Below are 10096 nucleotides of genomic sequence, written 5' to 3' on the forward strand. Positions count from 1 at the left end.
TGGACTGAACCACTGAGCACAGATGTCAATTCAACATCTATTCCACGTTGGTTCAATGTAATTTAATTTAAATTACATGGAAACAATGTTGATTCAACCAGTGTGTGCCCAGCGGGACCCTATTACCTATCAAGTGCACTAACTCTGACCAGAGCCAGAGCCCTAGGGGTGTAGGGAATAGGGTGTCATTTGAGAAGCACCTATCACTGCACCATGAGAAACTGGGTGATTGACTGATGGCACTTATCTGTCGGCCTGGCTTTTTTCCCCCACCTTATCCTCTATGGCAGCAGCGGAGATCCAGAGTTCAAATCCATTGATCACGTCCTTCTTTCTCTTTCTGTTCTGGCTGGTTATTCTGAAGTGCCAAACCGGGGACCGCTGTCTGACGCTTCATGTACAAAAAAAGGAGTGAAAAATCAATAGGTTTCCATTATCTGTTTGGGCAGTGTCACTGGCCTGTCAATGATCCCGTTACCGGGGCGGTACAGGGGTGAGGCGGCTGGGCGAGGAGCCCCCACTCCATGTCTGTGTCCCAAATGGCAACTTATTCCAAATTCCTATGGTCCAAAAGTAGTGCACTATATAGGGAATAGGATGCCATTTGGGAGGCTTCCCATTTGCTGCTCCGCTGACAAGTGGAATAAGTTGGAAGTTCTGGGAACACAGATTTGCACTTCAAGCGGTCGTCCGTGGAGGCCGGGAGTGAGAGATCACCACACGGGCAAGGGGGCAAGCTGATGGGGGGAGGGGCAGTGAAGGGGGATGTGAGTGAGCATGAAGGGGTGATGGGGGGGTAGTCAGGGAGGGAGGAGGGACAGGATGGGCAGTGAGGGTGGAAGGGGTTGGATTCCCAGCCTGTCTGCCTCAGCCACTGTCGTCTGTCTGTTTGTCTGTGTCTGACTGTCTCGTTTCCACACCACTCACGCTTTTATCCTCCCTTTAATAATTTACGTCTGGATACACCAAAGGAAAGGAAACCCAGGTGCACCGATTGTGGCTGAAGGGAATTCATCAACTCCATTGACCCTGGTGTCCTCCGTAGCATCAATAGGCCTGGGCTTCCAGAGCTTCAGCCCCTGATGTTTTTGGTCCAGCCTCAAACCTTTTGATGGTAAAAGAAATTATAAATAATTATAATAATAATAATATATACACTACTGGTCAAAAGTGTTAGAACACCTACTCATTCAAGGGTTTTTCTTTATTTGGACTATTTTCTACATTTTAGAAAAATAGTGAAGACATCAAAACTATGAAATAATGCATGTAGTAACCAAAAAAGTGTTAATTAAACAAATCAAAATATATCTTATATTTGAGATTCTTCAAAGTAGCCACCCTTTGCTTTGACGACATCTTTGCACAATCTTGCCATTCTCTCAACCAGCTTCATGAGGTAGTCACCTGCAATGCATTTCAATTAACAGGTGTGCCTTGTTAAAAGTGCATTTGTGGAATGTCTTTCCTTCTTACTGAGTTTGAGCCAATCAGTTGCGTTGAGACAAGGTAGGGGTGGTATACAGACGATAGCCCTATTTGGTAAAAGACCAAGTCCATATTACAGCAAGAATAGCTCAAATAAGAAAAGAGAAATTACAGTCCATCATTACTTTAAGATATGAAGGTCAATCAATTTCAAGAACTTTGAAAGTTTCTTCAAGTGCAGTCGCAAAAACCATCAAACGATATGATGAAAATGGCTCTCATGAGGACCACTACATGAAAGGAAGACCCAGAGATACCTCTGCTGCAGAGGATACGTTCATTATAGTTTCTAGACTCAGAAATTGCAACCCAAATATATTATTCACAGATTTCAAATAACAGACACATCTCAACATCAACTGTTCAGAGGACACTTCGCGAATCAGAACTTCATGGTCAAATTACTGCAAAGAAACCACTACTAAAGGACACCAATAAGAAGAAGATACTTGCTTGGGCCAAGAAACACAAGCAATGGACATTAGACCGGTGGAAATTTGTCCTTTGGTCTGATGAGTCCAAATTTGAGATTTTTGGTTCCAACCGCTGTCTCTTTGTGAGATGCAGAGTAAGTGAACGGATTTTCTCTGCATGTGTATTTCCCCCCGTAAAGCATGGAGGATGAGGTGTTATGGTGTGGGGGTGCTTTGCCTGGGACACTGTCTGTGATTTATTTAGAATTCAAGGCACACTTAACCAGCATGGCTACCACAGCATTCTGCAGCAATACGCCATCCCATCATTTGTTTTTCAACAGGACAATGACCCAACACACCTCCAGGCTGTGTAAGGGCTATTTTAAGAAGAAGGATATTGATGGCGTGCTGCATCAGAAGAATCTACTTTGAAGAATCTCAAATATAAAATATATTTTGATTTGTTTAACACTTTGTTGTTTACTAGACCCACTTAAATTTTCTTACCACCCCAACTGGTCCACAGACGATGCAATTGCCATCAAACTGTCCTATCCCATCTGGATAAGAGGAATACCTATGTAAGAATACCATAGTAACTCCAAGCTCATCATTAAGCTGGAGGTCCTGTTTCTCAACCCTACCCTGTGCAAATGGGTCCTGGACTTCCTGTCGGGCCGCTCCCAGGAGGTGAAGGTAGGAAACAACATCCCCACTTTGCTGATCCTCAACACTGGGGCCCCACAAGGGTGTGTGCTCAGCCCCTTCCTGTTCTCTCTATTCACCCATGACTGCGTGGCCATGCACTCCTCCAACTCAATCATCAAGTTTGCAGACGACACAACAGTAGTAGGCTTGATTAGCAACAATGACAAGACAGCCTACAGGGAGGAGGTGAAGGCTCTCGGTGTGTGGTGTCAGGAAAATAACCTTTCACTCAACGTCAACAAAACAAAGATGATCGTGGTCTTCAGGAAACAGCAGAGGGAGCACTCCCCTATCCACATCGGCAGGACAGCAGTGGAGAAGGTGGACATTGCTGAAGAAATGTTCCTTGTCACCTAAAACCCTCAGAAACTTTTACAGATGCACAATTGAGAGCATCCTATCGGGCTGTATCACCGCCTGGTATGACAACTGCACCGCTCACAACCGCAGGGCTCTCCACAGGGTGGTGCGGTCTGCACAACGCATCACCGGGGGCAAACTACTTGCCCTCCAGGACACCTACAGCCTCCGATGTCACAGGAAGGCCAGAAAGATCATCAAGGACAACAACCACCTGTCTGTTCACCCCACTACCATCCAGAAGGCGAGGTTAGTACAGATGCATCAAAGCTGGGACCGAGAGACTGAAAAACAGCTTCCATCTTAAGGCCATCAGACTGTTGAACAGCCATCACTAGCATAGAGAGGCTGCCACCCACATACAGAATTGAAATCCTTGGCCACCTTAATAAATGGAACACTAGTCACTTTAATAACATATCTTGCATTATTCATCTCATATGTACAGTATATACTGTATTCTACACTATCTGCATCTTAGCCTATGCCGCTCTGTCATTGCTCATCCATATATTTATATTTATATATTCGTATTCGATTCCTTTACTTAGGAATCGATTTGTGTGTATTAGGTATTTGTTGTGGAATTGTTAGATATTACTTGTTAGATATTGCTGCACTGTTTTGCACGCCCAATTTTTCAGTTTTTGATTTGTTAAAAAAGTTTGAAATATCCAATAAATGTCGTTCCACTTCAAGATTGTGTCCCACTTGTTGTTGATTCTTCACAATAAAATACAGTTTTATATCTTTATGTTTGAAGCCTGAAATGTGGCCAAAGGTCGCAAAGTTCAAGGGGGCCGAATACTTTTGCAAGGCACTGTATACTCCCTCTGTCATTTGTCTTTGTCGGTCATTGTAAATGTTATTTGTTTTCCTGAGAGGAATTTCTCCTACTATTTCCTGAGTTCTTTATTATTTTGCACTTTGGGTTTTGTCCCACTTTTATTTCTATATATATATATATGTGCTTTAATAAACTGAGAAGTTCTAAACCTGCGACTGCCTCCTGCCTACTCCTCTCTACACTTGTGAGAGCAACATGTCATACTCTTTCGTTCCAGACAGCATCAGATACATGGGCTACACATACTTAGACAGAGGGGTGCTGTTTCCCTCGCTCGGATGATTTCTCTGGTGAAATTCAGCCATTTGCGAATTGACTGACATTATGAAAACACAGAGAGACTAAATAAATAATTTCATAATTTAAATGTTTTTATTGGTCAAATATTTGGGGAAGCCTGGCTTCCCTTGGCATCCATGAATATACACCACTGCAGACAAGAGACAGCAACATCAAAATAGGATATGATGGAGAGAGACACAAGAACAACAGTACAGACCATAACAGAGGGGATAGACAAAGGAGACACTAACAATCAAAAACCCGAGACTGCAATAGACAAGTCAGACAGCAACAGACAAAACATAGAGAAAGTGACAGAAGAGGCCAGATGGAGAAAAACAGAGTTGGGTTGAGCACACAGTATACTTTGTCACTTCAAGCTGCTCTATAGATTATAATTAGTTGTATGTATTTGCACAAATTATAACAGGTCAAACACAGACAGTGAATACATGGTTTACAAAGAATTTGCAGGTGATGTGAAAGGGCCTGTGAAATGACTATTAAACAACTTTTTCCAACCAGGACAGGATAAAAGATGAGGGTAGACAAAAATAACAGCAACATAGACTAAGAGACAGAAAAGGGCAGACAAAAGAGACACAGAGAAAGCGATGGAGAGGCAGAGGATCGGTGAGCATACAGTAGACGATATCTCAATGGATTCCAACTACTGCACAGTATGTGCATGTGAGTTGTATGTAATTGAGTACTGACAGTGTCTGCTGTGGCAGGTGGGAAGGTGCAAGTTACCTGAAAAATATTTAAATCTCGCAATGTTCTAATCTCTCAATGTTAATCTCAAAGTGCACCAAATTCATGCATTTAGATGTTGAGTTTTTATTTATTTATTGCTGGGGGAGGATGCCCCCAAACCCCCCTAGCTTTTGGCTAAGTCCCCAATGTCTTTAAATCATAGAAACACCTCTGCTCCTCTCTATACCCCTGGTTTGTCCTGACACTTTACTAAAGCTACATTTACCACTGTAATGGTCAGCATACACCAGTGGGTTAAATAGTATAGGAAATTCGTTTTTTTAAAGAATATATTTGAATGGTTCTTATTATTTATGAAAATATACTAATTATGGGAACGTTTTAGCATTGAGGACAGGCCTGGTCGTATTGAGAACACACACAAAGTGTTGCAAATGCATTAGTAGCCTATACTATTAATTATTTCATAGACTAAGTGCTGAAATACATTTCAATAATAGTTAGGAGTAGAATTGTATGTTTTATTGAGACTATATCTGAACATACCACAGTGTATAATTGACCTAGAACTAAATTAAAACACTTCGAAAATACAGTGTTTTCAATGTGAGCCATGGGACCCCCCCCACACACACACACACACACATTTGTTATATGAATGGTCAGCTTCTCCCACTGACCAGCTAAGGTCGAAGCAAGACATCAACCACCATACAAAAACACAGAAATCAATACATTTTGACAAGGATAAAAACTGCTTTGTTTGCACCATTTTGGTCCTCCAAAAATATGATTGATCTTTTGTCAATTGCCATTATGTCTTCCCTACTTACAACGATTAAATGAAGACAATATTCAATGAACCATGCTGTTTTGCAATGCCCTATCATGTACACATACAAAATAGAACCAGGCTTCAATACTCTCAATTTCAATTGAATAATAAAAGTACATATAGCCTATGTGGCATCATAAATTACATGTGATAGTTGTTTAAATTCCCTTGAAGTTTGGTGTAGGAAATATCGATTTATTAAAATAAAGTAACTATTATTTGTATATTTGACACATCAATGAGGGTTAACGAGGAATTATTGTTATTATTTTACAGTAAATTACTTTAAACTGGACAGTTTTAATCTGGAGATGTGAGCGCGGGATTTGGGACGTCAACTGACATCCGGTTAAAAAAAGAGACTCCCTCATTAACGCTCTATTCTTGGATAATAAAAATGCCAACTCTTTTTCAATTAGAACATCCCATTTTCTCTTCCCTTTTTCTCTCCATCCATCTTTATCTAATGTACCAATTCAGTGCATGATGACTGTAGGGAATAGTCAGGTTAATATGTTGACAAGGTTTAACAATAGCGGGTCATGTTGCTGAACACGCTCCACTGGTTTCGTTCAGTTCAGCGGCTGACAGGTCCTAATCACGCGCTGCCCTAAAGGCACTGGGCCATGGAGCATTTTAATTACTGAATTATAGACTAGCTCGAGCTCACCAGCGTTAAATTGAGACATAATTAGGGCCAGAGTTATAATAATTGTTTCTGCTAATTGGGCGGACAAGTGCGTTATGGTGCAATTATAGGACTATGCTAGAATTATACATTTGTTCTTAATTATATAAAATGTGATATTTTCAAACATCAGTGATTTTCCTGAGCTATTTAGATAGCCTTTTATAGACCGACACTGCCTTATACATTATTTTATGTGGATACTTCAATACAGTATATCTTTGTTTAGGCTACTATCCAGAGACAAACTTCACAGAATATTGAATGAAAAGGTTGAGTAAGTCTGCAATATTGTTAGTTGCATTATAAGAAAGGCACATTTATAAGCCACAGAAAATATAGTGTGTTGTTGACAAAATCGTCCTCTTCCCTCGGTGAAATATGTTCCGCAAACTGACTGCTATGAACCAGGCAAGCGTGGCTGACGTCAATTCCAATAGTACGTTTCAGCAGCTAATGTGCCATTTACAAACAAACAAATAATAATGTAGTGAAGATAGAGAGTCCTCATTCCTTACACCGTGGCATTCTGGAAAGTGGTGTGGCACCTCTGGCAACGCCATTATTTCCTATTAATTACTCACTAAAGTATGCCCTTGTAAATAGCGCGAGGTGTGACGGGGAGCTGGTCAGCGCGAGAGCAGCTGCCCCTTCAGCCCTCCAGGCGCGCGCTGACCTCCTTGTTTTACTTCAATAAATCTGAGGCTTGACAAACCATAAAACGAAAGAGATTTGATTTGGATATGGGAAGAAATGCAGAATATGAGCCAGAAATGACGAGTCAGAATAGATCTCGTGGGCAAGAAAATGAAGACATATCGTGCGTAAAAAATGAATCCATGATGCTTCCCTTCACGAGCGTAAATCTGTCTTGGAAAAAGAATGTCGATGTGCATCAGTCCATCCGAGTTATAGCAGCTTATTTATTAGAATTGCTTAGTTTAGAGAAAATACATGTATTTTTCCTTTGTGGACATAATAAACTAGAGCTGTTTAGATATAAATCATATTTATTTAATTTATATTTATGAGAAAACGAGTTAAGTTTCTCGAAATCACAATTGCACAGAAAAAACATATACCACTGTCTACAATTAATCAGCAGTGAGGGTTCCCCATATTTGCTGATGTTCTATTCATTTGAAACGATCAATTAACATTTGGATATGAGCCAATCAAAAGGAAATGGCATGGGCTGCATTTGGCTCTGTGTCACTTGTTGGCCTTACAAGTCAAGAGCCTTATTACTGTACCCATATTGTGAACTTTACATTGTAACATAATATGCAGTTCTACCTTTCGACTCCAGGGGACACTGCTCTTTGCGTTCTGAAAGGCACACCCCCGAAGAAACTAAATCGTTTCACTATTGTCTTCTATTTGAAATGAACCGAATAAGAAAACATGATCTAATGAGATGTTTTAAGTGTGACACTTGGTTAGAGCAGGTGCTGTTTCCATTTCGTTTTCCACTATAATTTCCAGTAACAAGATGTTTTGGAAATTAAATCTAGACCATTTAACAATGCTGCTGTGGCATAGAATAGGACCATTTGTTTACAGCAAAAGCTCATTTCAGATAGATTGGCTGCTACCAAAAAGCGCAACATGCAAATACATTTATATTACTGATGCATATTATGTTGAATAGATCAACATACAATGAATGAGAGCCATAAAGGAGGCCTTAAAAAGCAATGAATATTATGGAGTTTTCTAATTTAGAAACAATATAAAGCCTGTAAGGGTAAAGGTAGGCCTATAGATTTATTTTCAGTCCTTAGTAATGTAAATATGCCAAAACGTTTTTTCTTCATATTGACAAACATGGGATTAGGGCTTTTATTCCAGCTATTCGTAATTGTCCTATATTTAGGCCTACTGTCTTCCAGAGGCTTTAACTGAAAGGGACATTTTAGACTTACAAAGATACAATTCAGTAAAAGCTTTTATGTTTATTTGAATGTCATTTTGTACAGTACTATTCAAGCCAACCAATAGTGTGTTTATTCCTTTCATTTTCCTCATCCTTTTATATTTGCTTTGCCCACCTGCTCAAATGTTATAATTCCCCACATTACCGAAGGTGTCACTCGCTTTGTGTTTCTGTTTTGTTTGCTATTGTGCCAGACACACCGCTATTGTAAAGGTGACATGAACGAGACCAAAGTGTCTCGTCCCACTGAGCACACACCATAGACATTGGGCGTGTATGAGTGGTTAGGCTGAAGCAATCAACTGTAGACCAAAGTCGAGGAGTGAAGTCAGGGGAGATGCAACTGTGACAGCCGAAAGTCAGACACTAATGTGGTGTTGCCATGGTTTAGAAAAGTTTGTCTAAATAAACATGTCTCCGACCACCATATCAAAAACTCACAAACATAAATACTGTATATGTGTGTATACCTAGTAAAATCAATGAATGAGAGAGACAGCCTCAAATATCACATTCATTTGTATATATCCACTGTAGCCTGAACAGTTGCAAAGTTGTTCCTGTTTCAGTCATGTCTTTGGTCACATCCGAGTCAAACAAAAACACCCTAATGATTGGTTGACAATATAGCCTCCCACAATGCAGGCGATGACTGCAGGATGAAGTTGGTGAAGAGCAACTGCCGAAATTTGCAGTCAAAACTTCATGACCTTTGATCACATGATTTTTGTGAAGTTCATGCAGACGACATGCAAGTCGGACAATCTTTGTCTCCATAATGCAACACACTTTGAAAGATGGTGATCCACTCGAACCCGGCCATTAAACTAGTAGATAGTGATAGCGCTGACATCATCCACGTATTCCAATGGAAAACTTCAGATGGCATATGAAGCCGTTGGTATTTGAATTTGAAGTGAGCCATATTGCTAAATGGGGCTAAATACAGCCCCATTGTGGAGGTGTCATAATACCCATAAAACCGAGCGGTCAAACATGGAAATGGTTTCTCCAGCATTAATTTTACCCATAGCTTTTTAAAAATACTTCAAATAAGGGCTGTGTTTTGTGTAGGCTTAACCTGGCGTGACGTTTTGATAACCATGTAAATCTCTCTCGGACAAGGTTGAGTTTAATCAATATATTCGGCTCTATTTACTCTAAGATTCGAAAATGCTAATTAGCATCAACGTAGACATCATGCAAAACTACAAATCCCTGCAAGCTCCTGCAGGTCATCTCTAGCGGACACCTTTGCTAACAGCAGTTGTGTCAATTTCAAACTTGCACAAGACTGTTCACAGAATTATCCATTTAAAGAAATGTTGCCAATTTATTAATTACTACGTTTAGCTAACATTGGATAGATAATCCAGAGATTCTTAACTTTGCCTCGATTCAGCAGTCGCGTCCAGATCATCGTAGCATTTGTAGTTCTTTATGATAGCCATACTAATAGCTAATTAGCATTTAATTTTGGGGGGTAAATAAAGGCGAATACATTTCTTTAATGAGTTGAACGCGAAGGATTAACTTCAGACACCGGAAAAGGCTCTCATTCCCGTCATTTGCAGGAGACAGAGACAAAGATATCGGGGACGTTGGTCGGGGTGCCTTGTAAGGATATGACGGGTAGTGGGTAATTTGCCTTTACCATCAGTCCTATTAGCCAACGTACAATCATTGGATAATAAAATAGATGAACTACGATCACGTATATCCTACCAACAGGACATTAAAAACTGTAATATCCTATGTTGCAACGCGAGTCATGGCTGAACGACGACATGAATAACATACAGCTGTATCGGCAGGATAG

The sequence above is a fragment of the Oncorhynchus keta genome, chromosome 26, assembly GCF_023373465.1.
Source record: "Oncorhynchus keta strain PuntledgeMale-10-30-2019 chromosome 26, Oket_V2, whole genome shotgun sequence".
Taxonomy (NCBI): Eukaryota; Metazoa; Chordata; class Actinopteri; order Salmoniformes; family Salmonidae; genus Oncorhynchus; species Oncorhynchus keta.